The sequence below is a fragment of the Lepidothrix coronata genome, unplaced genomic scaffold (genome assembly GCF_001604755.1).
Source record: "Lepidothrix coronata isolate B3197 unplaced genomic scaffold, Lepidothrix_coronata-1.0 Scaffold33, whole genome shotgun sequence".
Lineage (NCBI taxonomy): Eukaryota > Metazoa > Chordata > Aves > Passeriformes > Pipridae > Lepidothrix > Lepidothrix coronata.
Genome location: NW_016690213.1, coordinates 2341836 through 2366474, shown reverse-complemented (window position 1 = coordinate 2366474; position 24639 = coordinate 2341836). Strand labels below are relative to the sequence as shown.

Here is a 24639-nt window from a genome sequence, read left to right as displayed (position 1 = left end):
TTTAATTTTTCAAACGAGTCTAGCACTCAAATATTTTTTTTTTCTTTAAAAAAGGTTGACAACATGGCATTTATCCAATGTAGTGTGGTCTTTTTAAGGTCTGCAGTATGAACACATTTTTTCATCTCAGTGAGATCTATCACTGCAAGGTCTATTTCAGCATCCCTCCAATAAAGGAGTGGTCAAATATTACCCAGGGAAAGGTGCAGCAGGCAGGCCAAGCCTCCAAAGCACAGCTGTCTGGTCTTCCAAGAAATCCCCTGTCTGCAAAGGAAAAGGATCACTGATGCTTCCACAGAAGGAAGAATTCCTCTCATTGCAGTTTTGAGGGAAGGAATGAGAAGGGGGGCAGAAGAAGCACACAGGATCCATATGCTATAACGTACTTCAGGCTCCAAATGGGCATAATCTGTCCCTTGATTCCAGTCTCTCAATACAGGTCTGTAACTTCCATCAGCAAGAATTCTGAAATATTTGCAGTAAGCTCTTTTTCACATTTGGCTATTGAATTAATTGACAAAAAACCATCCAAATTGCACCAGATACATACAGTGGGCATTTCTGAAAGGGGACATCAGCTTGCTGTATGTTGATTTATGGAAATTTTTTTCATTAGCACAGTACTTCAACAGTGCTCAATACATTTATGACTAGTCTACATTAAATAGACTTGAGAAATTACATTGTTACATGCACTGTGCAAAAGAAAATACACCTTCTCTACTTCATTCAAAAACCAAAACTGAACTTGTTAAATGTTTTAATAAATACAAGAAGGCTTTTACTTCTAAGTAATTCAAAATTTATACAGCAAAAGGCCTTGCAAGTCATCGCATAAGGTATTTCAGACAAACGTTTACTTAATTTTTAGCAAATTGTATTGTGCTTATAGAAATAATCCTTTGCCATGGACAACTTACAGCTAAATGCTAAGTGAAAGAGGGTTATCTTAATTTTTCTGGTAGAATTGGGTTTTCTTTTAGTAATGCCTTTCTTTTTATTAATAAGACAGAGCTTCTCTGGCAATTTCTGCTTCTATAATTCATAATATCTGTAGTCTGTTAGTCTTAAATAGCTATCCAGGAGTTTAAATAAAAGGAAAATGATCTCTGTGCCACTGAAACAACACAAATTTGTGGTCTGTGCTACAGCTTTATTGATTGGAAACTCTCCAAAAGTTAGAATATTAATTACATTTCATTTTGCTAACTAGAGTTAATAGCCAAGATTAAAATAATCAAAATTTATAATTAAAATAATTAGCTAGATTTAAGATCATTTGGGACAACAAAATCCAAGTTGCTTGATCCTGGGTTAAACATTAGTCTGTGATGTCACACAAGTCAAACAAACCCCAATTGTGAAACATTTCACTGTTCTGATTTCTTTTTCTGAGCATAACACATTGACTTCTCTGGAAACTGCAGCACTGAGCGTGATGTTATGTCTCTCAGAGTGAGGAAGCATTCTGATTGACTGATGATCATTTTAATGTGACATTTTAATTTAGTCAAACCGCAAGGCTCAGGCACAGCAGATGTTCAGTGTGTATCTGAACTAACAGCCCTATCTCCTTTCAGCAGAAACGTATACACTTTTATTCCACCCGCAGAATCTCCAGATATAGCATTTTAAGGTACATCAACCCAGGTTGCAGCTAGCACATGACTGCATTCCTAGAAGCAATTAGATAGTTTTCTTCGTCTGGGCTTTCAAAAATCCCAGTGCAAGCATTTTGTTATAAACAAACATCTGGTCGTGTCTCAGTAACAAAGAAAGATAAAGTGTTTTTGACAGAACTTTGCCCTCTGGTCAAACTTCACTTTTCACCGGTGTCTTTCATTTATTCCTTTTTGAAGACTATTTGCAAAGGCCTCTAACAGGATGTCAATAAGCAGATCCGCTGATATGGAGAAAAGTGATTCAATACTCTGAGTATAATTTTTAGAGTAAAGAATCAAAATTGAGAGCCTGTAATAAACAAAAGATACATAATCAAGTACACCAGATCAAAGCTAATACAATGTAGTGACAAGAGTTTTCTGGCTGCTTTCAATGAGCTCTAAACATGGTTATTTTCTCTCATAAAAGACAAAGGAAAGCTACAAAGATTAGCACAGCGCAGCTAAAGTGCCATCCCTCCATTCTCTCAGCCATATTTTCTTACCACAAGCATCAGAGGTTTTTTTCCCTTGTTAATCATGGCAAAACAAGTTGTCACTTTGACGTTCAGAAATAAATCCCATCTTTGTGCAATGAACTTTACATTCACCTTTTTGTCAGCTTTTTGTATCTCATAGGCCTCTGTAAAGCTGAGGAAGGACCCACCAGTCAGCTACAACCAGAGGTGTTGCCAAGCCCAGTAAAGTGTTCTTCCAAAAGTCAGTCCTCACCTCTGTTGCCTGAACCAAGAAATGTAAGGTAACCATAAGCCTTTGATTTGCTGAAGACTATTAACTGAAAAACAATGCTGTCAGTAAGTTACAACAAAAATGTCAGTAAGTGCTGACATTTTACTTACACTCTTTCTTTAGTATGTAGGCTAGATAGAAACAACATCAGTGGGGTACCCTTGACAAAGACAGGTGACATCAGGTATATACCAGTTTTTTTAACAGTGTGAAACACGGGATGCCATTATCTGAATCCAACTGGATATTAATTAAAGCAGGGTGTCCTTATGTAGCCCCTGAAAAGTACTTGACAATCCCAGTTCTTTCAGACATTAAGAGGAACTGAGGGAATTCATCAATTTGCACCTTCCAGAAGACACCACCAATAATTTCACAGAAGAAAGACAAAACTAGGAGTTTTATTTGGAGTGAAGTTATTGGAAGTTGCAAAGCAATCGGAGGGGTTCTTGGGATACAGAATGTGTAAGGAGGCAGTACTGATACTGTGCTGTGGTCTCCTTAAGACATTCTGTAGGCAGAGTGGGAGAAGGAGAAACCCATTTGATGTTAATTTATTCTTTTCCTTTCAGAGCCTTTATCGCATAACAGCAACTATCGTCTTGGCTCTTGGAAGTGTTTGGAGGGGAAAAAATTAAAAAGAGAGAGATGAGGTTGAAGGCACAGAAATTCTAGAGCAATCTGTAGACAGAGCACAGCTGGAAAATGTGGAGACTGTGTTTTATTCAGTCTTCAAAATTAAAAAAAACCAACAACAACAACAACAAACCCCCAGCCTTTTTAATACGAATCTATACTCTTCATATCCCAGGTGTTTGAGATATACCACCACATTTTTTTTCTCTTTAAGAAACAAAGCAAACACTGCAGCAGCAGATAGGCTAATGATAGCAATCAAACCAATCTGTGATATGTAATTCTTAGAAGGTAAAAATATTCTTCTTAAAACAACAAATTAATTATTTTCTTTGCATACTTTTCTCCCAAGAGAAGGGATAACAAAATTCTTGTGTTGGCATGTTGCATAGATTTCTCTCCTGGACTCTCTAAACAATAAGAGGTTATCCACATGTATCAGAAATATAACTGTTTTTATGACTAAGCTACTACCAGAATGTAAATGATAAGCAAGTTTTTTCCCCATAGAGTAATGTCCAGTCAGGATTTGGAGGTTTAGCTAGTACTGCACAGGTGTCTGCTCACACAGCTAATTAACACTAAAGTTCATACAGTAGCAAAGAAATTCAATTCAACGTCTTGAAGTTGTTATTCTCACTGAGCTGGACTCGGAGACCATGAGTGATAATTCCACTACTGCTTTCTGCCCAGTTGCAGCATTTCTTTGGTATCTAGCACAGCACAGCACATAGCTGACCAGGCTCCAAACAAGCAAACACATGGGGGGAAAAAAGCAGCTTAGCAACAGCAACATGGATCCCTGCATTTGCTATATACATATTTGTGCTCTGGCAAAGACCTGGTTGAGCACTGTGCTGTAGGAGGTCTGACTGTGGTCCATCAAGTAGCAGATTTAAAGCCAGCTCTGCTCTATCCAGATTACTGCAGTGTGCAACATCCTGTATCACCTTACAGCCCTCTGACGTTACACTGATGGGCACCAGCTGAAAGCCTCAGACTTTTCTCTGCAACCCCTTTTATGTCTTTAGGTATCAAGGCAGAACACACCTTCCATCACTACATACAGTACAGCTGACAGCGAGTGTTATTTCCTGTCTGGAAACAGAGAGGCTATCACATTAGTTAGCTAAAAGTTGTAAAGCCCAAAAATTGCAGCCAGACATCAATATGCCCTACAGAGGGTCTCAGGTGTGCAGTAACCCACCTCCACCATTAAAAAGGCATGTAAATGCATTAATCCATGGAGCTGATCCACTCCTGAAATACCAACATTGCAATACATCCGCTCTCATAAACTGTTGCAAACTGAATTAAAATGTAGCTATTTCAGGATGCTGTCCCAAGGAGAGGAATGTATTTTTGAAAGGAAAGCATACTGTTTCCAAGAGTCTTTTACCCACATAAAAAGACTTGTAGCCTTGAAATTCTCCCTTAAGTTTCCTTGCTCTATTTAACTTTTCAGCATCTGATCACAGAACAAGTACAGTAAACTTCAGAGCATTCCCTGAAATTATTTTCTCGTGTTTTCTTGGTTTATGATCACCTTTCCTAACAGGCACCATAAATTAACCTGCTTTTCTATTAAATAGTACATCAAACTTTAGTATGCCCAACAGGGAATACCAGACCTACAGCTACCTCAGCTTGTCTGAGTATCTTGTCCCATTGGGTTTCTTTTGCCCTAAACAGAAAGCCCTATTGAAAGCCTTACATGACAAAAAGTCTTCACACTTCCTAGTTTTGTTGCAGTTCTACTGTGGACAGAAAATATCCAAAGGAGTAAACTAGGTGTGAATAGTCATTAATAGTGTTTCCTGCCAGGGGAGGCCTCTTACAGCATTCTAGCCATATCAGACTTGCTATCTGCTTCAATAAACTAGCTTTTAAACTAATTTGTCAATCCATCTATATCAGCAACATTTATTTCATTAATTGGAAGAATTAGCTCTTTGTAGCAAGTCGAAGGCTGTGAAGCCAAAATATACTGTACTTTCTCCCTAGTGACCCAGAGACCTTTGGATGAACTCTTGGGGTGCCATTAAAATGAATAGTTATATAGAAAAAATAGCATTTTAATGTTTATTTAACATTTAATTTTCTACCTTTCCAAAAAGGGAACTTTAAACATTTTTGAACATCTGGTGGCCTTATTTTGTAGTTTGTTTCTCCACTGATATGAGCAGAATGTCTTCAACTTAGAGAAGACAAGTCTGTATTTTAGCCACATGGATGCTCTCAGGTTACAAACAGTGTGGAGGAGGAGGAGGAGATAATAGAAATTCCTTTTTAAATTATTTTAGGATTGACATGTTGAATTTTAGAGGGCCAAGTCCTACTGTCCGCTATGCCACTGAGATCAATGAAGCTTGTCTGGAGCTATAGTTGTATACATAATATTAGTCACACCAGATACTGCTGCATTTTAAGCGCAAAAATATTGTATGAGGTAAAGCAAGTTTAATTACAACAACTTAATAACAGAATTAATTTGTTCTTTTAAGTGGCTAAGATTTTTGTATGGATGCTGTTGTAATTGAGAAGAAGGTGTGTTACCACAAACCTCCCAAGCTTACAGGTACACATATATACATCCTTCTTTATACAAATGCTTATATATTTATAGATAAAATTATAACACCAGATATATTGGTATCTATTGTGTGCTATACATGAAAGTTATAAACTGTATTTGAGAGTCTTAAACATCTGTAGTATCAATAGACCCTTAGAGCACTCCTGCAGTTTTTTAACCCGTATTTTCTTGGTTTATCATCCCCTTTGCTAAGAGACACCAGAAATTAACCTGCTTATCTAATAAAGAGCTCATCAGTCCTATCTACAACAATAATCAGCTCTCCAGTCCTACACAATATTCTCCCACCTGCTCACACAATACTGTAGTCATGCTTCTAAAAGCAGCCTAAAAGCTCATGTTAGCTTAGGTGACTACCATGTACTCTAAAACTTCCAGGATCACCAATTTCTAGCATTCAGAAATCTTACATGGGAGGCCTTCTTTCTCTTAAATACACACCTTTGGGCTCACATTTGTCTGTGATAAAATTTCTATTCTTCCAAACATACTCTTATCAAACAGTACCCCCTGGTTAGCAAAAAGGTCCTACCAGAACAAAATGAGATTCCATCAAAATATTTTTTTAGCAATAGCTTCATAATTATTTACAAATAACTCGAAGAAAAGAGTCAAATGAATAGCAGTGGACTAGCAATAAGCCTGACTGATTTCCTGAACAAAAACACTTTTCTATTCTTATGATGATGATAACCTTTTTATAGATACTTCTTACAAAATATTTTTAATCCTTGCAGTATGGAGTGCTTTTATCTCCTGCTAATTATCTTAATCTAATTTATTAAGTGAGCAGCTTGTCATGACATTTAACTTTGCCCACAATATTTGAAATCTAATCCAGTTATTTGGCAAGAGCAGATTTAAATAGAAGTATCTTCATTGACAGCAATTGCTTTACAATCTTTAGCTAATTGTATGTCCTAAGAAGATTTTAATGATTTTTTTTTTTTGTTCTGAATCAGTACCAGATTAGCCTGCCTACAGCTGCACATCTTATTATGCTTATTCTCCTTAAACATAGCCTCCTGCAGGATTTCATTTTTTATTTCTTAGAATTTTTTTGATGTTACAGAACTTATATTTACACTGAATTCCATTAAAATAATTAAAATGGAAGAGCAGCTCCATCTCCCTGAGAATCCCAAGACCTGGATCTGCTGATCGTTTTATGTAAACTTGCACAGAATTTCTCCAGGACCCCATTCTTGCCAGATAGTATCATAGTCACCAACAAAAAAGGTATAGAACCACCTGCATTCTGGTTCAGTTCTAATAGCTCAGCTATCATTTTTAGAAATTAATTAAAACTCACACATTGAATTATCTTTAAGGCCTTAAACATCTCTCATTACTATTGAGAGCTAAAATCAGGTAAATAATTTTTGTTCTGTGTTGTGAAAATGAATGGTCTCTGGTGTGGTTACTTAGACCACTGTGATAAGTAAGTGATACCCTTCATGGCAGCTCAGCATAAAATGCAATAAATGACCTTGTGGCTGGTTAAATTGCAAGGCAATTATCCATAGCAGAAAGCATTAAATAACTGGTTTTTTTAAAGAAGGAAAATTTTTTTAAAAAATCAATATAATTCAAGTTTGAAAGTATTTTGCACTATCTGTCCTAGCTCCCTACATTAAGGTTTTCAAAATGTAGCATCTCTTTTTGAAATAATAATAGGCATACATAAAAATGGAATCCACTTCCCTACACCTGGAACTACCTGAGGGGCCCTGAAATTCAGGCAGGCAGGCAGCGTGAGCCTATGCCACACTACCTATCTTCATGCATCATGGAACTATAGAATCATTTAGGTTGTAAAAGACCTCTAAGATCATTGTGTCCAACATTAACCCAGCACTGCCAAGTCCACCACCAAGTGCCCACCTTCAAAGTTACTAAGAACTAGTAAACATTTTTACTTAACTGACATAAATAATAAGAACTAAATGGAATAATTACCCTTAAGTAGCATTTTCAAAGTGTATGTTCTTTCTAGTGAGGCAAGGAGTGTTCTCAAGGAAAAAGACTCACTGAGCCACCACTAGCTAGAACCAGGAGGGAAACTCTTCACGTCTCTGGGTTGAGCGGGCTGAGACAAAGACCATTTGCAATATCTGAAGTTTCTGGTAGCTGAAGCAATCATCTGCAAGTTGGCCCGGCACACGTAGAAGTAGGTAATTACTTCATCTGTGCAAAGAAAAATGGCATTTTACTGCTAACTGGACCATAGAGCAATACAGCCTTGAGATGTACTACCCTCAGGAGAAGAGTTTAGGGAAGATGTTTAGGAGTTCCAACACCATTGCCTATGACAAGCTGTGACCTTAGCAGTGTCATTAACCGGGAAGAGAAAAGTGAGTTGGTGTTTTACTAACAAAACAAGACAACCCAAAGTATTGTGGGATATGTGACCATACATAACTTTAAATACAATATATAAAATGGGAAAAGCAAGCTATAAAAGGACATGTTTTAAAAATTATTCTTTGAAATTTTTCCTCAATGGGACTAACATCTGTTGATCATTTTGTCCGCCAGCCCAAGGAAGTTCAGAATATGAAAGAGGTAATGAACTGTGAGAAAAGCTTTGCTTTGCAAGAGTGTTTCTTTGATTTTTATTTTTTTTATCAAAATTGTAGTGGCCTCTGACCAGTCACAAAATAACAATCATTAACTGGGCTATTTTTGTTCTCGGCCTAATCTTGCAACCAGCAGAATCATGTTCTCCAGCCCATCCTCATCCACGAGTAGCGCAGTAAATGCTGCCACAAGGAGAACCCACTTAAAGTAGATATCTATTTAAGGCCTGTTATGATCTCTCATCTGGAGTAACAAAACCCAGGTGCTCCACATAGCAGCTGCTTGTCACTCTTCCTGATAGCTTGGCAGGTCTGCAAGTGAGGAGAGATCTGAAGCCTTGTGCAGACATAGTACATTTCACTCCCAAGAAAATGAAACCATGCTTGGAGTTTCCCTAAGTGATGGTTGTAATAGGAGACATGGCACTGTCAGCACCTGTGTGGGAGCACCATTTGATGGAAACTGGGAACCTTTGTATAATCCAAACTCAAGCCCCAAAAGACAAATGTGACCAACCTCCTAAGAATAAAATGTTTCTTCCTCAAATCACTGCCTTTTATAGGTGCTCCATGACCTCTAGGCCATACTAATAGACTGAAATAATAGTGCTCATCTCTGTCAACTAATCCTACAATTTGCACAGATGACTTGGTTGAGTGGATGAACCATCTGAAATAAAACTGGTCTTTTATAGAAATATTCCTGTGTTACAGACCTAAGATGCTCACAGTTTTCTAACTTTTTAACTCACCACAATGTCAGGACTACTCCTTTATGTCCACAGGAAACCTCCATGGATTAGAAGTCCAAAGCAAGTTATCAAGATCCTTCCTACCCCTCCTACCTTTGCTTCTACTGCACATTTCTGAGATGTCGACACAGCTCCTTGTGTGGTCTTGAAACTGATGCTGTTCAACAGCAGCCAAAAGAGAGGGGAAAATCTGCTTTTTTATTTATATAAATCTGGCTAGGAGTTTTTATTTATTTAGAATGGAGTTTAAACTGTGCTTGACTCTAAATAAATAAAACACGTTATTTTCCCTCCCTACTGGTTGCCACCAAGCTGTGCGAATTTCAAAGACCACACAGACAGCAGTGGCTGTGTGGTAAAATGGGGACTGATGCAAAGGGAGGCAGCCCACCAGGGGCTGGGGTTTTCAAGGCTTGCAGGTGAAAGAAGCACTATGAAAGGCACGCTTTGAGAGTACGGATAAGCATAACTCTGAAAAAGACACCAGTTCCTTGGATATTGTGCTGATGCTGATCCTTTTCCTTCCTCATCTAACAGTACATTTCTCCACACTGGACTGAGCCTTACAAAGTCACTCCTGTGCAAGTCACTCCTGTCCATCACAATGACAACTTTCTGTGTGTAACAACAGTCCTATGAGAGCAAGATGGGGGAGACAGGCAGGAAGAATGCCAGGGAAACACATTTCAGGATTCAGTTAAGTGGAGAGGACGGGAAGAAAATATCTTTAAGATTTATTTCAGGTTATCCATTTCCTTTAGCTAGAGCCTTGAAAAAAATAAATTTGGATGCAGTTTTGTGCACTGTGCATAAGGATGACACTGCTTGAGTAGGGGGGTTGGACCAGATGACCTACTCTGGTCCCTTACAACCTTACCCATTTTGTGATTCTCTGACAAGGAAGAAAAGCCCACAGAGATGAACAGGCTGGGACAAGGGACTGAATTCTTTTTTCTCTTCAATCAGTCACAGGCAACACTTCTGTAACATGTATGTCTTCTTTTAGCCTCTAAGTCACAAATTCAATAGACCAAATACAACTCATCTTTGGAGTAGCCACTGGGATGAATTTAGATCTGGCTGTATCAGAAACAGTGTCAGAAGAAAAGCGGATGAAAATTGTACAAAAACTCCTTTGTACCCTGCTTCACAGGTGAGTCTCATCTTACTCAGTGATCAGCAAAGACACTCCTTCCTAGTGTCCCTCACCTGAACATCCCTGATTTCTTCGCATGGTCAGTAAATGATAACTTCAGACAAGTTGACAAGTTCAGACAACCTCAGTTCAGATCTTTTGGAAACACCGGGTTCATGAAATATCTATCTGCCGTGTGAAGCTCATGTTTGGAGGAAGGTAGAAATGCAAAAGGCAAAAGCACTAACTCCTCCTGTTGGCACCTAGCTAAAACCAAATCTACTTGCTGCTCCCATAGTACCTGCGTACAACAAGTGCCATGTAAAACCATGAATTTATGAAAAACTCCCTCTATAGACCACCAGACAAATAAAGAATGAACGCAACTGACTCTCTGCTTGATCCTGGACTGCTGCACCATTGATTTGCATTATTTCTCCTCTTCTTCCAATGCTTCCTTTTGAAAGCAAATACAAGGGAAATCACAAGATTCATCTTTTTTGCAGGCGCCTTATTGTCATTGACCAAGGACTTCACCATGCCGAGTTCTGCTACTCACTTTCTTTGGTTCACCAGTTGTTAACTATAGGAAGAGCTGGTTGCAGACAAAGCCATTTTTCTGGTAGACCATGGTCTGCAGTTGATCTAAAAGGCTTAAAGGCTTAGCGCTTATCTCATTGGTCCAACTGAGGGATCAGAATTTACGTCTAAAATTATAGTTATCTTCAGCAATACTGACCTAAACAGCCTACTTTTGGAATATAAAGATAGAACAGACTATTTCTCAGGGGCTGACTATAGAGCCTGCTTGCAAAGAGCTGAACTTGCCAGTCTATGCTAAAATGCAGTGGGCAATAGCTCTATGAGGCAAACCTGTCCATATTCATGATTCAAGTAAGCTATTTTACAAGTTACAGTATAATCCCTAGCAGCAGCATCTGCTGACCTGGTGTGAAAGTGAACTTGCAAATGTCTTATTCCTGGGGTGAACGTCAAACTCCAGTAGAAGGACTGGGGAACAATTAGCTGCAGCTACTACATTTTTTCGTCTCCTTTGGGGGGAAGGAAGAAGGATCAGTGAACTCTTACATGTGAAAGAGAGAAAAAAACAATACAAAGAGTGGCAAGGCAGAAGCAGGTCAAAGGAGAGTAGGAAACTTACTGGGAGGTCAAGCCAACTGAAAAGACTACTTTTTCTCCAAATAAGGCAGACATTCAGAGTCCATAGCTTGTAAGGCACTTGGCCAAAGTCAAAGTGAGACATACAAAACCCTACCACAAGACAGAAAAAAAAAGACAGAAAGAAAGAAAAACATCCCTATCTCAGCAGAGCAGCAGAGTTGGCTCAGAATTTGCTGTTGAAGGAAAGGTCAGCAGACAGCCCTTACTCAGTGATGACTGCTGAATATGAAGAGACGTAAGCAAAGGACAACTAAAGAAGTAGAGATTATTAGAGCGACAGCAAACCCTTCCCAGCTGGGAAGGGTACTGGACAAAGCACATATCTCCCTGTGCCTCTAAAGCTAGAAGCAGTTCTGAGAAGGGAAGAGACCAGTAATCCTATTTGGATTCTCAACCTCTTTCCAAATCCAGCTGGTTCAGATAATGATGCAGCTCAAACAGATTTTTGTTAAGTTCAACGTGGCTTTTCCAGTTCTGTCTTCTACTGACATGCGAGGAGAATACATTGCCGTGTGCTGGCTGCAGGTGGACTATCAGAATCCCACATAAATTGAAGATCCTGACCTTCAGTTAATACAGCTGGCACAATTTCACCAAATTTATTCAACATGAAGCCTTCCTATCCTTTTACCTTCTTATTTTCACATCCATCCCCCCACACTCTGACATTCTAGGTGTAACATATACTGTAAGGCTACTCCTCTACCCACAGACTGCCTTGCCCACATCTCTCACATCTTGCACCTCAGGGGTAATTAGCATAAACTCAGTCAAATACAAGGACAAACTACAAGCCCTGGGTGCTCAGAATGACTGCAGAGGACAAACACAACCCAGGTTCCCTGATAATCGTAATCTGCAAGACCTTTGTCTGCCACATCACTAGTCTTTGTAGAATAAAGACCATGGATTCTTAGGCCCAAGGACAAGGATATGGATACTCCATACACGAGTCAGGAACTCCTGTCTCTGCTCCTTTATGTCTTCTCACTAGATATCACAGTAAGACTTTTCCAAACTAGTCATACATATTTCCAAATAAGTTTTGACTTTACTCTATTCTAACAACTGGGTTGAGGATGTGCATTTGGACTTTCCTCTTCTTTTCTTTAAAAAACCCCTTTATTCAGATTTCTGGGTGGCAAAAGAGAGAAGACTTAAATTTAAAATGCTTTGGAGATCCTATGAGAAACCTCTTTATATTTGTGTGTGGTCCTGAAGTTTTGTCAGTTGTCTGACGTTTTAATTTCCTGTTCCTCTCTTACGGTGGGATTCTGATTTCCTCTCACTCTTTCTCCTTTCTCCATTACAGAAACCTAACAAGCATCTTCAGTTCTACCATCTGTTTCCTATTCACTTTTATAAATATTGAAACAAATAATTAATTTGGAGAACAGGCAGGATGTAGTCTGGCTCATCTTCTGTCAATATATAACTTCTACCAGCCCTTTCCAGTCTTTCAATCTCTTATAGAAATTAGCTCCTTTGCACCAGACTATTCATGGTCTAACTCCTTAATGAAACTGGTCCAGTTTAAAATGGTTTGATGTTTTTTTACATTAGAAACAGCCATTCTGAGAGTTCTGTGTCCCCACAAAATGCTGTGTCAACACAGTCCAGTTGCAAACTAGCTTTTGATAAACTGTCTTTCTGTATTCAGACAACACAAAATATGAAAAACTATCCACTGAGCCTGATAAAACAGCCATGCTGAACAACGTAGAGTCCATCCTCAGTGACTAAATATACATAATCCTCTGCTAGCAGGAATATGACGTTAATGGGAAGAGAAAGATTTGGTCTACTTTGAAAGCAACCCCAAGCAGTTCAAAGAGATATCACCAAATGCCTGTCTATTCCTGTTTCATATGCCAATGCAGTTCTCTGTGTACCAGGAATCTCAATCCATGAGATTCCTCCTGAATGTCCAGTTGCCATTTCCATAGGGCAAAGACTATCCTTTTCTTCTGTGGTTGGCTATGGCTTGCGTCAGCATGATGCTAAACTGTGACAGAGCTGTTCACTGTCCATGCATCAAAAGCAAGCCCCTAACACAGTACTTAGGAGTACATGTACAAACTTGAGGAGAAATTACACCAGCCCCAGGAGAGGTTGGCATGGATGTGGATCCCCCCAGGATGGTGGTAGAGAGCAGTGTGTGCTGAAAGGGGACAAAGAGGCACTCAGGGCCCAGCTGTCTTTTTGGCAGTCAGTCCCTCTAGAATGGCACCAAATTGGTGCTCCCGTGGACCATGGTTGTGTTGCCCTGTGTCCCAGGGTGCTAGCCAGAAGTGTGTCCCTTCTCCCCTTCTGCAAACAGCCACGTAGACAAGCCAGAATAAGTCAGGCACTCATCCTTATCTTACTGCTCACCACAGCACTCACCAAACTTCAACTGGTCCAACCTTTCTCTCCTCAGACTTGTGACCATGACTGAATTCATCTTCTGGATGTTTCCTCAGATGAGCATGCCTTTAACTTTTCCTTGGGGCTTAAAAAAGATTTTTCAACCCATTTTTCCATATCACCACACACTGTCCTGGAGATGTCTCTCAGGAATATATATGGTGAGGTTCCACACCCCTAGTCCTCACCGGGAATGGGATTGCAAAAGAACATTCCAACTATTTTAGGTTATGGAAAAAGTAATCAAATATTTCACTCACCACTAAAATGTCATCATTTTATGCATTTCACAAAGAATTCTCTCGTTACATTAGATAGGCCTGGAGAGACTCCAGTCTCTGTGGGTTGCATGCATTCCCCTGTTCTGTTCAGAAATTAAAAGACTTGGTCTGTTTTTTAAGAAAGCCAAAGTCACTTGGTGCCCTGCTACTGACCCAAAACTTGATGGCAATACACCTTATTTCTCTTACAAACTGATTTGGCCTTTTCTGAATTTGTTCCTCACACAGCTGTGTGCACACCATTCTCCCCACATACTTTGATAAAAATAACAATTGCACATGAAGAAAAAAGAAAACCCAGAATAATAACGACAACAGCAACCGCTTGAGAAAGACTAATGAGTGCTGCTGAACAGCAGAGCCATTCACTGACACTGAATAAAGAAGACAGCAAGTCTATGAGGCCATTAGTATCCCAATTTTAAATTTAACTGATTTTTTTAATTATTATTTTGGCACAATGCTGCAACAATACAGCAGCATGATACAAACACTGTAGCATCTGCAAGAATTCTCAGCCTTTGAGAAAAAGAGTATGTTAGCAACACACAGACCTTATGAATGCAAGTAATTCTTGCTGTAGGAGAGAGACAAAGTGTATCCTTACCTGTATCCTTACCTCTTACTCTCTTCCATATCACTGTAATGCCTACAGGTTCAGAGAGCCAAAGACACCAGTCACTGGGCACTATACAAACACATAAAAGGACAGTTCTAAACCTATATGCTACAGCTCTAAGACTTCAACAGCTGCATGAAACCCAGTGGCATGGCAGAGATAAAAGCTGAGTAAGAAATGTCTGTACTGAGAAATACATTGTTGTTCAATCTATGTTGCTTTAATGTGAAATCCTACATTACAGGATTTTCTGTAATAAAATGCATCTCCTGAGAATTTGCTGCAAAGCTTCTTCTATTTGACAAGATTTTCATAAAATATCTTTCTGCAAAATCAGCGAAGTTGAAAAGAAAATCTATTTCAGGAACAAGTATACCCCATGTTCTACATTATCTGAAGGACCGGTGTAAGAAATTACCCTGATTGAATCTTAGTAAAAAATGTCATAGATTTCTTTTGAAAAATCATACATATCGTTGGGACAACATACATTAAGGAGACACTAAAGATCCCCGTTCAGGATGGGTAAGTATAAGTAGTACTTTTTAGTGCAGGCATTGGTGCTTTGTTCTAGTGACCCTCTGATGACAATGGAAAGTATCAGACATTACATCCAATCCTACAGACTCCACTCATATGAGCAAATCCCATTGCACTGGTAGATCACACTCCTGTGCATAACTCCCAGAAGAAAAGGTGTATAACTGAGAGCAATTATTGAGCCCCTCTAGTTGCCTTTGGTGGGAAGGAGAGAAGGGAAGAAATTGTGAATTATTCACGATTTTCAGTTTATCCCTAATCCCTTAATTCTGTCATTCTGAGGGTAGAGACTTTTGCTTAATGGCAGTGCCAGAAATAACAAGCTAGAATTGCATGTTTATGAAATGGGGTCTTAGTTACTTATTAGGATCAACTGAGCTTGAATTAATGTTGGCTCACATTCAAGAGCACTGAGTGGACTGAATAAGCATCACAGTTTTAAAACTCGTTAGTTGTTGTTTGTTGTATATATTTAACGTACTAGAAACATCCAAGCACATTAGACTATAGTTTTCTTATAAACAAACATACATAGAAAAATATGGCTAATACAAAACTACTTTCTTTGGATTTGTAGCTCTCCTTACTCCAGGGGGTGACAGATGAAGATAACCCTGAATTTAATAGGACACCTTATGCTCCCAAATTTAAGTTGGGCTGAGGTGAATAGACACAGCACCATTATCAACTGTGCTTTTGTCTCAGATGGTAAGTGGATATTTTACAGATGGTAAGACAAAACTGGGCAAAAGTAGAATGTATGTAGAAATGAAGGTGCAATCCAAGTGAAAGAGAATCCAGGCCAGGTAAAAAGAGTAGCTGACACTGTAGATAGCATGGGGCTTTGAAAAGCTTACTGATGAAGGCTATTTGATATGGAAAAATTAGTCCACATTTTGAACTGATGAAAATTGCACACAAGATACTTGCTCCAGATGCCTTATGAGTGATCTGAAACACTGGATGTTTCATTCACACAGTTTTAACGCATATTGCAGAGGACTTCGTACAGTACTTAGGTTTTGACTTGTGGGCCTGGTTGGTTGGTTTGTTTGTTTGTTTTAACAATGTAAAGGTCCAAAATGCTTAAGTTAGCAGGAGATCACAGCTGCATTTCTGAAGATTTAACTGTGCAAGGGATATTCACATAGAGAGCAATGTGTCAGGAGTCACTGAGTTCAAGAAATCAAGCTAGCACTTGATTCCACTAACTTTCTATTTCAAATCAGAACAAAGTTTTCAAGAAAGTGTCTTCATCATCCTACTTACTGTACTTTAGTTTGCACTTCAAACAGCCTTAGGGCTCATAAACTGGATTATGAAACTAAACTCCACTCCAGCTGCACACTTACTGCACCCCACAAGTTATGGATATGAGTCTGCAGTCAAAAACAGTTCAAGACAGGGCATCTGAAACATGCTTCATGCAGACACCAGTCCCTCAGCACCAATTGCTCTGTTCACACAAGCAGAATGTGGGAGCAGAGGGAGAAGAAACAAAGCAACCTGTCAAGTTAATTCTCTAAGGTCAGTCCCGAAATCTGTATCCTTGACACATGAACCAAACCCTTCCTGAGCTGATTTCATCCCTATTGAAGGACAGTATATCACCAAATCAGGTGCCCCCCCCCCAAAAAAAATGTGCTTCTGAAAATAAAACTGAAAAAAATTCACACCTTTGACTGAAAACAATGGTAATAACAACAACACATGGCAATAATAATAAAATAAATATTACAGGATATGATTCTTCATCAAAACATGGGAAACTGACTAAAATGGCTAATCTTGTTTGAGCACAAAGGTTTTCTAATGAAAAAGTTGGGAGGGGGTTGAGGAAAAGAAATCCCATTGTTTCATACACAACCACAAAGTCATGGTGAGTGAGGCCAGACCTACCTCAAGGTGAGATGCATATAGAATTAACGTAATCCATACGGCACACAGTCCTGTCAGACAGACTACTCTTGCCTATTTCCTACCAGAAGCAGAGGAAATTCTGCCTGTTCTAGGCATGCTACTTGATTTTGCACTAGCTGTTCACAAAAGCACACAGAGAAAAGGAGAATAAAAACCTAGTTTTAAATGTGAGATATATTTACTCCTATACTGTAGAAAACATCAAGAGGCAAAGAAAATCAGAAGTCACACCATGGTACCTTCCCAAACACAAGTAATTCTTTTATGATTTGAAGGCTGTGCTGTCCCATTTTTTCAGCTCAAAGAATTTTATTTCTTCAGAGAAGTGTCTTCTGAAGAAAACAAACAAAACTCTTTGGTTCTCCCTGTTATTCTGCTGCTTGCTTCAGAACTATCACCTGAAGACAGCAGCTGCAGAATGAAGGTATTGAGAAGCATGGGGAAAATGGGAAAATCATACATCAAATTATAGATATGAAAGAATATAGTTGCTTTTAAACTAAAGCATATTTAGCAGAGTGAGGGGGGGGGAAAGGTTGCTGAATAATCTGAAAAAGGTAAATGGGGTTGTTTTACGCAGCCAAAGAAAATAAAAACAGCATCATCCAAATTAAAAACATGATTATAACAAAACATAGATGCATGCAGAAAATTGTACAGAACAACAACAACAACAAAAAAAAGCAAACATCACCATACTGAAAATCATTTAGAGACCTGAAGTTTTTTGGAATCAGAGTGGATGAGATATCCATCCTGCAATATCTAAGTAAAGAAGCTGATTTCATGTGGTTAAAGGGTTTCAGAAAGGATTCATCAGACCCAGCATCATTTTGCAATCCCACATAACACTGATTTCTTCATAAACTCATTTTGATTCCCTCATGGTTCTGGAAGCAATAAATCACAGCCATTTAAAAGAAGGTCATGTACACATTTTCATATTTCATACACAACCCTGTTGCACTAAAAAAAATGATCTGGGGTAATTTGCTTGAGGGTTGTAAAGTCATCAGGTCACTTTGGATTGACTTTAATACGTCTCCATGGAATACTCTCATCCTTTTCTCTTTCAGATAGACTCTGTACATTCATTTGTTCCCTAAGTACTTTCTGGAAGGCCCAAAACTCATCCAAAATACAACAGACCACAAAACTTTCTCTTATAGGCAAGCACGGTAGAGATCATGCAGTCCACCTCACTTCTGACTCTTAAGTGGGATCTCTGACTCTCATTTAGGTACCTCAGTTACCTGTGTAGTTTGTGAGGAGGTAAAAGCACCCGAGATTAAAGCACAAAACCCACACAAACCTAGTGCCTGCACCCCACTGGAAACCTCTGATCTTCAGTATTGCCTCTCAGGATCCTTGATCCAGCTGCTTCAGCGTGCTACAGTCCAGCAAATCCAGCCCTCAGGTGGCTCAAAAAGGCTGCTCTGGTTCTTATTATTTTATAAGACCAGCACAATCCAGAGCACAAGGAAACATGGTATACAGGCAACCTCATAATCACAAAGTGACCAGGTTATGCTTAGCAGGACTCCTGTCAGACAAAAGTCAAGACTTTTAGCTGGATCAGCCCTGGCTCCATGCTAGGTCAGTCCACTACTTTTGCTCCCTTTGTGCTGTAAGGAATCTGTGTTATTCTGGTTTTCCCATCAACCGTGGTACATCAGTGCTCCGTTAGGGTGGTACTACACACACAGTAATAATGTCTGCTCGTGAGTCAACTACACAAAATTACCTCACAGGATAAAGCCTGAACATTTTGTAATCTCTGTAATCATCTCTGGGTTTTGTAATTGATAATCAGAGGATATTACTCCGTGTATTTGCCATTTACTAATGATTTTGTACAATCTCTTATAATTATTACCGGTTTCATTTGGAAATGAGGTTGCATTTACTGTTCTTATTTATAAAGAATCAACTCCTGCCTCATATAAAATGAAAACCAAGTTGCTGCATTTCAGGAGCTTATTCTGTATTATCATAGAGACACATCTGCATTTTTATTACATTTTTAGACTCACAACACAAAACAGTACTGAAAATGAGCATCACTACCTAGAATACGTATTATTTTAAAATAGAGGTTTGGATTTCATACTTCAAGTGCCCTTTTTTTTTGCTAGACAAAAATACTTTACATGCTACTAACTTGAGCTGCAATTTTTATTGTGGTTGAAATCCTGAGCCTCCCTTGCAGCAAAACTGTCACAGCCCACGCTATAAAGCCCAGAGCTAGCAACAGATATCAATTAGCAAGAGATTAGGGGCCAAGGGGATCGCTCCAGACCCCATTTTCACGCTCCAGAGAAAAGTTATTGTACTATTTCTGCTACTGCTGTCTCCTTGCTTCACACATGGTCGAGAACCCTCCCTGCTCCCACTCTCTCACGCCTCCAGCCAGGCAACAACTTGTAATAAAAAGCTGATGCCAAAAGTTAGAATCCTAACCATATATTGAAAGACTCCTCTGAAGCGCTTACATCCTCAATCCCATACGGACCCAGCAAAGGATCTCAGAAAAAGAGAGAGGGGAGGAGAGAGGGACGAGAGCCTCTCGCTGAGAAGCACGTGGATTCCTGCTAGCGGCAGCCCAGCAAGCTGCTGGAACTGATTTACCACTAAAGCTGTTAAGCAATAACTGACTTCTTCCAATTATTGGTTTCTCAAACAATAATCAGGTTAAAATTAGTAATCTGCATATAAAACTTTGCTCCCCCAAACCACCCCAGGACCCCCCAAATCCCCCGGTTCAGACCTGCTCGGACCGTTTTAGACCGGTTTAGACAGGTTCAAACCAGTTCAGACCGGTTTGGACCGGTTTAGACCGGTTTGGACCAATTCAAACCAGGTCAAACCGGTTCAAACCGGTATAGACCGGTTCAGACCAGTTCAGACCACTTTAGACCGGTTCAGACCGGTTCAAACTGGTTCAGACCGGTTTAGACCGGTTTGGACCGGTTTGGACCGGTTCGGACCAGTTTAGACCGGTTCAGACCGGTTTAGACCGGTTAAAACCGGTTCTGACCGGTTCAAACTGGTTCAAACTGGTTCAGACAGGTTTGGACTGGTTCAGACTGGTTCAGACCAGTATAGACCAGTTCAGACCGGTTCAAACTGGTTCGAACCGGTTTAGACCGGTTCAGACCGGTTCAAACCGGTTCAGACCGGTTCAAACTGGTTCAAACCAGTTCGGACCGGTTCAGATCAGTTCAGACCGGTTCAAACTGGTTTAGACCAGTTTAGACTAGTTCAAACTGGTTTAGACTGGTTCGGACCAGTTCAAACTGGTTTAGACTGGTTCGGACCGGTTCAGACCAGTTTAGACCGGTTCGGACCGGTTCGAACTGGTTCAGACCGGTTTGGACCGGTTCAAACTGGTTCAGACCGGTTTGGACCACTTTGGACCGGTTCAGACTGGTTTAGACCAGTTTGGACTGGTTCAGACTGGTTTAGACCAGTTCGGACAGGTTCTAACCGGTTTAGACGAGATCAGACTGGTTTAGACCGGTTCGGACTGGTTCAAACTGGTTCAGACCGGTTTGGACCAGTTTGGACCGGTTCGGACTGGTTTGGACCGGTTTGGACCACTTTGGACCGGTTTGGACTGGTTCAGACTGGTTTAGACCGGTTCAGACCGGTTTGGACTGGTTCTGACCGGTTCAAACTGGTTCGGACTGGTTCAGACCGGTTTAGAATGGTTCAGAGTGGTTCAGACCAGTTTGGACCGGTTCAAACCGGTTTAGACCAGTTCAGACTGGTTTAGATGGGTTCAGACCGGTTCGGACCAGTACGGACCGGTTCAGCCCAGTACAATCTAGCCTCATTAAGAGCTGACAGCTCAAGAACCAGAGGTCCAAAGGCAGGAGATAACATTTTCAAAACCAAGGGGGGGCAAGTCCTGGCTCTGCAGTGCCCACCTTGTTTATCACCGAGTCTTTTTTTAAAGGTTTGCTTTCAGTGACTGCAGCCAAAGGCAAGAGAGAAAAGCAGGGCCCGAGCACAAATGTCTGGCTCCTCTCCTCTTCTCAGCCCACCAGGCTGGATTAGCACCACTGCTAACAGCATTTCCACAGCGAATCGGCAGCTGGGCCCCTTGACAGAATAGGGAGATATGCTGATGGGCTTGGAGTTGAAAACACTGAAATAGTCACTCCATTTAATAAAGAAAAGTATCTCAATCTTTTAAGTTGAAAGTTCTACTGGGAAATAAGCACTAGGCATCGCTGTGTTCCAAATGTCAGTCCTTCCATCCTTCTCCTATAAATCGTAGGCAGGGCTCAAGCACAAGGGGAGAAATTCCCAGCACAATCCCGCAGGCTGCATGCACCGTAGTTCTGAAAAAGGATAGCACCTTTATCCTTATAATTTTGCAGCCTTTTCACATGCCCAAAGAGAAAAAAGCCAGGAAAGGAAGTGATTTTACCCAGTATAGTAAAAATTAGGTACAAATTATGAAAAATGCTTGTACAGGAAGAATTCAGCTTCCTACCCACTTGGCAGTATCACTGACTAGGAAACAATAATAGTAGCTGTTCAGAGATTGCACCACCCCTTCTAATAACTTTGTGTTTCTTTCAGTCTGCAAAATCCTGTATGATTTTGAAGCATATTAGAGGTGAAGGAAGTAAGGACCACTGACTATAAAACACAAAGGTCAAGACACAATGCCTGCCCCGGGAAGTCCCTACGCTGCAGATTAACAGCTGTTTTGACAGTTTAACAATGGAGGCATCGTATAACATTGCTCTGATACTACACATCTCCTCGGTACATTCACTACAGAGCACTGCATCCTGGGCTAGAATGGAGGGCCTTGGCATTTTTCTTAGCTATTCTTGAATTTTTGCCACTTTTTTTTTTGCTTTTGGTCATATTTTCTTCCCTTTTTTGCAACTAAAAAACTTTCATCCAGTAAGCAACAAGAATTTCATGCCCAGTATTTTAAAAAGCATAGAGAAAATGAGGCTCTAAAATCCATACTTAGGTAACGACTTACTCCTCATCAGAGGAAGTTGCAGTACGATCTCCTGATGTGCTAAAACACAAAATAGGCACCACCAGGACAGTCAGGCTGACCCATAATGATCTCGACAACAGACTTTCACATAAAGCTTCTTGCCCACAAGTGTCATCACTTCCTGCTCTTCTTTGTTCCACAATATAGGATACTTATAAGATTTGCAATCTCAAGCTCATTTCCACGGCAACTCATGGCACAACAAAACATAAGACGTTAATCACCATTCTCAGACTTCATCAGAAGAGAAGAAACTGGACTGTGAGCTGATATAATTGTATGACTCACAAATAAATAAGAGCAACAAGGGAAATCAAAAGTGTCCTAGCACACTACAGTGCCCTAGGTATAAAGGGGGTCCAAACCATGCTGCATAGATCCCATCAGGCCTGAGATCTTAGCTGCCTCACTGTTTGACATTATTAAGAGCTAGTGCTTCAACTTGTGGCACTGGGACTCAGAAAGGGGTGAATCTGGTCTCCGCAAAGAGCATGTGTTCTGGTCAGGGCAGAATCAGACCTGAGTCACAATGAGGTTGGGGCTCAACTCACCCAGAGTTCAACCAACCCGATTATTTCTCCTAATTGCACCTCTGGTGGAAATGTTTCCTCATTTGAAGCCCCAGTTGAAAGATTCTCTTTTGAGGGCATGTGAAATAGACTGCTTATTCTTATGCTTCACTCCTTTGAATGTTTTAATTTCCACTGATAATCCCATATTATCTTTCCAAGATGAATCTACATCAGCACTAGAATCTTACTGCTGATTGTGACCTGCATTCAGTGTACTTCTCTGTAAAACATTTTCAGAGTAAAAGACATTGCAAGTCTCACCACTCTAAGTATTTTTTGCAAATAATCCAATTTCATCCAATACTTTGGTTTCAAAAGAAAATCATTACCATTCTTTGGATGACAAAATAAATATCAATACTAAGACAAAAGCAGAGGAACAATGCATATTTAGATAAACTAGAAAGGTTTCAGACCGTGAACATTTGAATCAATTTTATATCTACACCTCAAGCGAAGGCTAAGAGTTTGTTCTGTGGGAAAAGCCCCAAAGCAATCTTTGATCATAAAAAAATTCACCTTGTTGTATCCTTCAAGTAAGTATAATTCCCCTGGTTCAAATCTCCTGGGACTTTGTGTATAGAAGGTAATCTTCTTTGATCTGCTGTGCAAACATAGTTGCACACACGAAGTTAAGTACATCTAGGAAGTATTCCTGCATCCTACTGGCATGGACATTTCTAAGCTGTTGCCTCTGGAGGATTTGTTCATTAATACCTTTCTCCCCCTCATTGGCTTCAATAGGAGAAAAAACACAAACTTTTCCAGTAGGATATTTCTAGAAGCTGAATAAGCTTAGAGAGTGTTTTGATTCAAGCCTACTCTTCGGGAAGTGATATTTTAGAAAGACTGAGTGTAATGTGAAATACAGTGTGCAATAAGTATGCCAGGCTGGGAAACTCCATTTGCAAAGACTGGTGAAAATCATTCCTTAAGCTACAACTTTTGCCGCTTTATATCTGTGAACTTCGTGCCTGCATGGATCCACACTCAGAAGAAAACAGAAAGCTAGCCAAATTTCAAAAATCTGCAAATCCCACAAAAGTATTGAATCCCACACAGTTCCTGTTCAAAAGTATAAAGTAACTGTAATTTGTTTGAGAGTCCTGTCAAAAATCAAGCCTAGTCTGAACTTTGCAGCAGACGCTTCATATGCCTAAAGGATCTAACAGCAGTCCTTAAAGTTTTGAAGAGGTCTCAACGTGCAGCTGCTCCCATGGAGAAAAGCTGAGGAGAGCAGCATGGCCTTGCTGAATGCCAAGTTCTGTGGAAAACCCAGGAGCTCACACAGAGCGCTGATGGTTTCCAAATTCCTTTGAAAATCAAATGAGCTCTTCCGAATATCCCCTAGAGTGACAGGCAGCTCCAAAGCCATAAATGATTGCTGATGTGGTAATGCAGTCACAATGATTTCATAAACATTAGAAGTACAACTTGGGAAGGCATTTGGGAAGTAAGCTTTAGAACAAAGCGCACTGCCTCTCCAGACTTGTGACCAAAACTCTTATCTGCTGGTACACGTACGGAAATTTAGTCACATTCTTTTCTAGCAATTCATTTTCTTGCATCTGGAAGGACACTGTAATACTATATACACTATGTTTTCACCACCCCTGTGTGTCAATGTGTGCAAGAGCACTCTTATTCCTGATACAGTCTCAAAAGAACAGAAGACATGAGAGCTAGGCCAGTGTAGCACTTCTGTGTGTTTTCAAACCAGAGAACCCTCAGGGAACATATCATGGCTTCCTTACACATAATACAGGAGTACAAATTTGACCTAGTGATAATTGTTGTGGATGATGGGATATGTGTGGATAGTTTGACAAAGTAGAAGGAAATCGTGACTCCATTCCTCACTCTGCTGTGGATTTCTTACATTAACTTCTAGTAGGAAAATTTCACAGCAAGAAAAATCAGCTAGTTCTTTGCCTTTGACATCAGGAAAGGCATGATGTTATCTTTGGTATTATAGAAAATT

General features: G+C 39.9%; 1 long non-coding RNA gene across 1 annotated transcript; it reads left to right on the top strand.

Annotated features, from left to right (window-relative positions):
- Positions 1-325: 325 nt before the first annotated feature.
- On the top strand, positions 326-13764 carry LOC108495667. Its single transcript, XR_001874190.1, has 3 exons — positions 326-439; positions 9981-10127; positions 13711-13764. It is a non-coding gene; the product is annotated as an uncharacterized LOC108495667 (long non-coding RNA).
- Positions 13765-24639: the final 10875 nt, after the last annotated feature.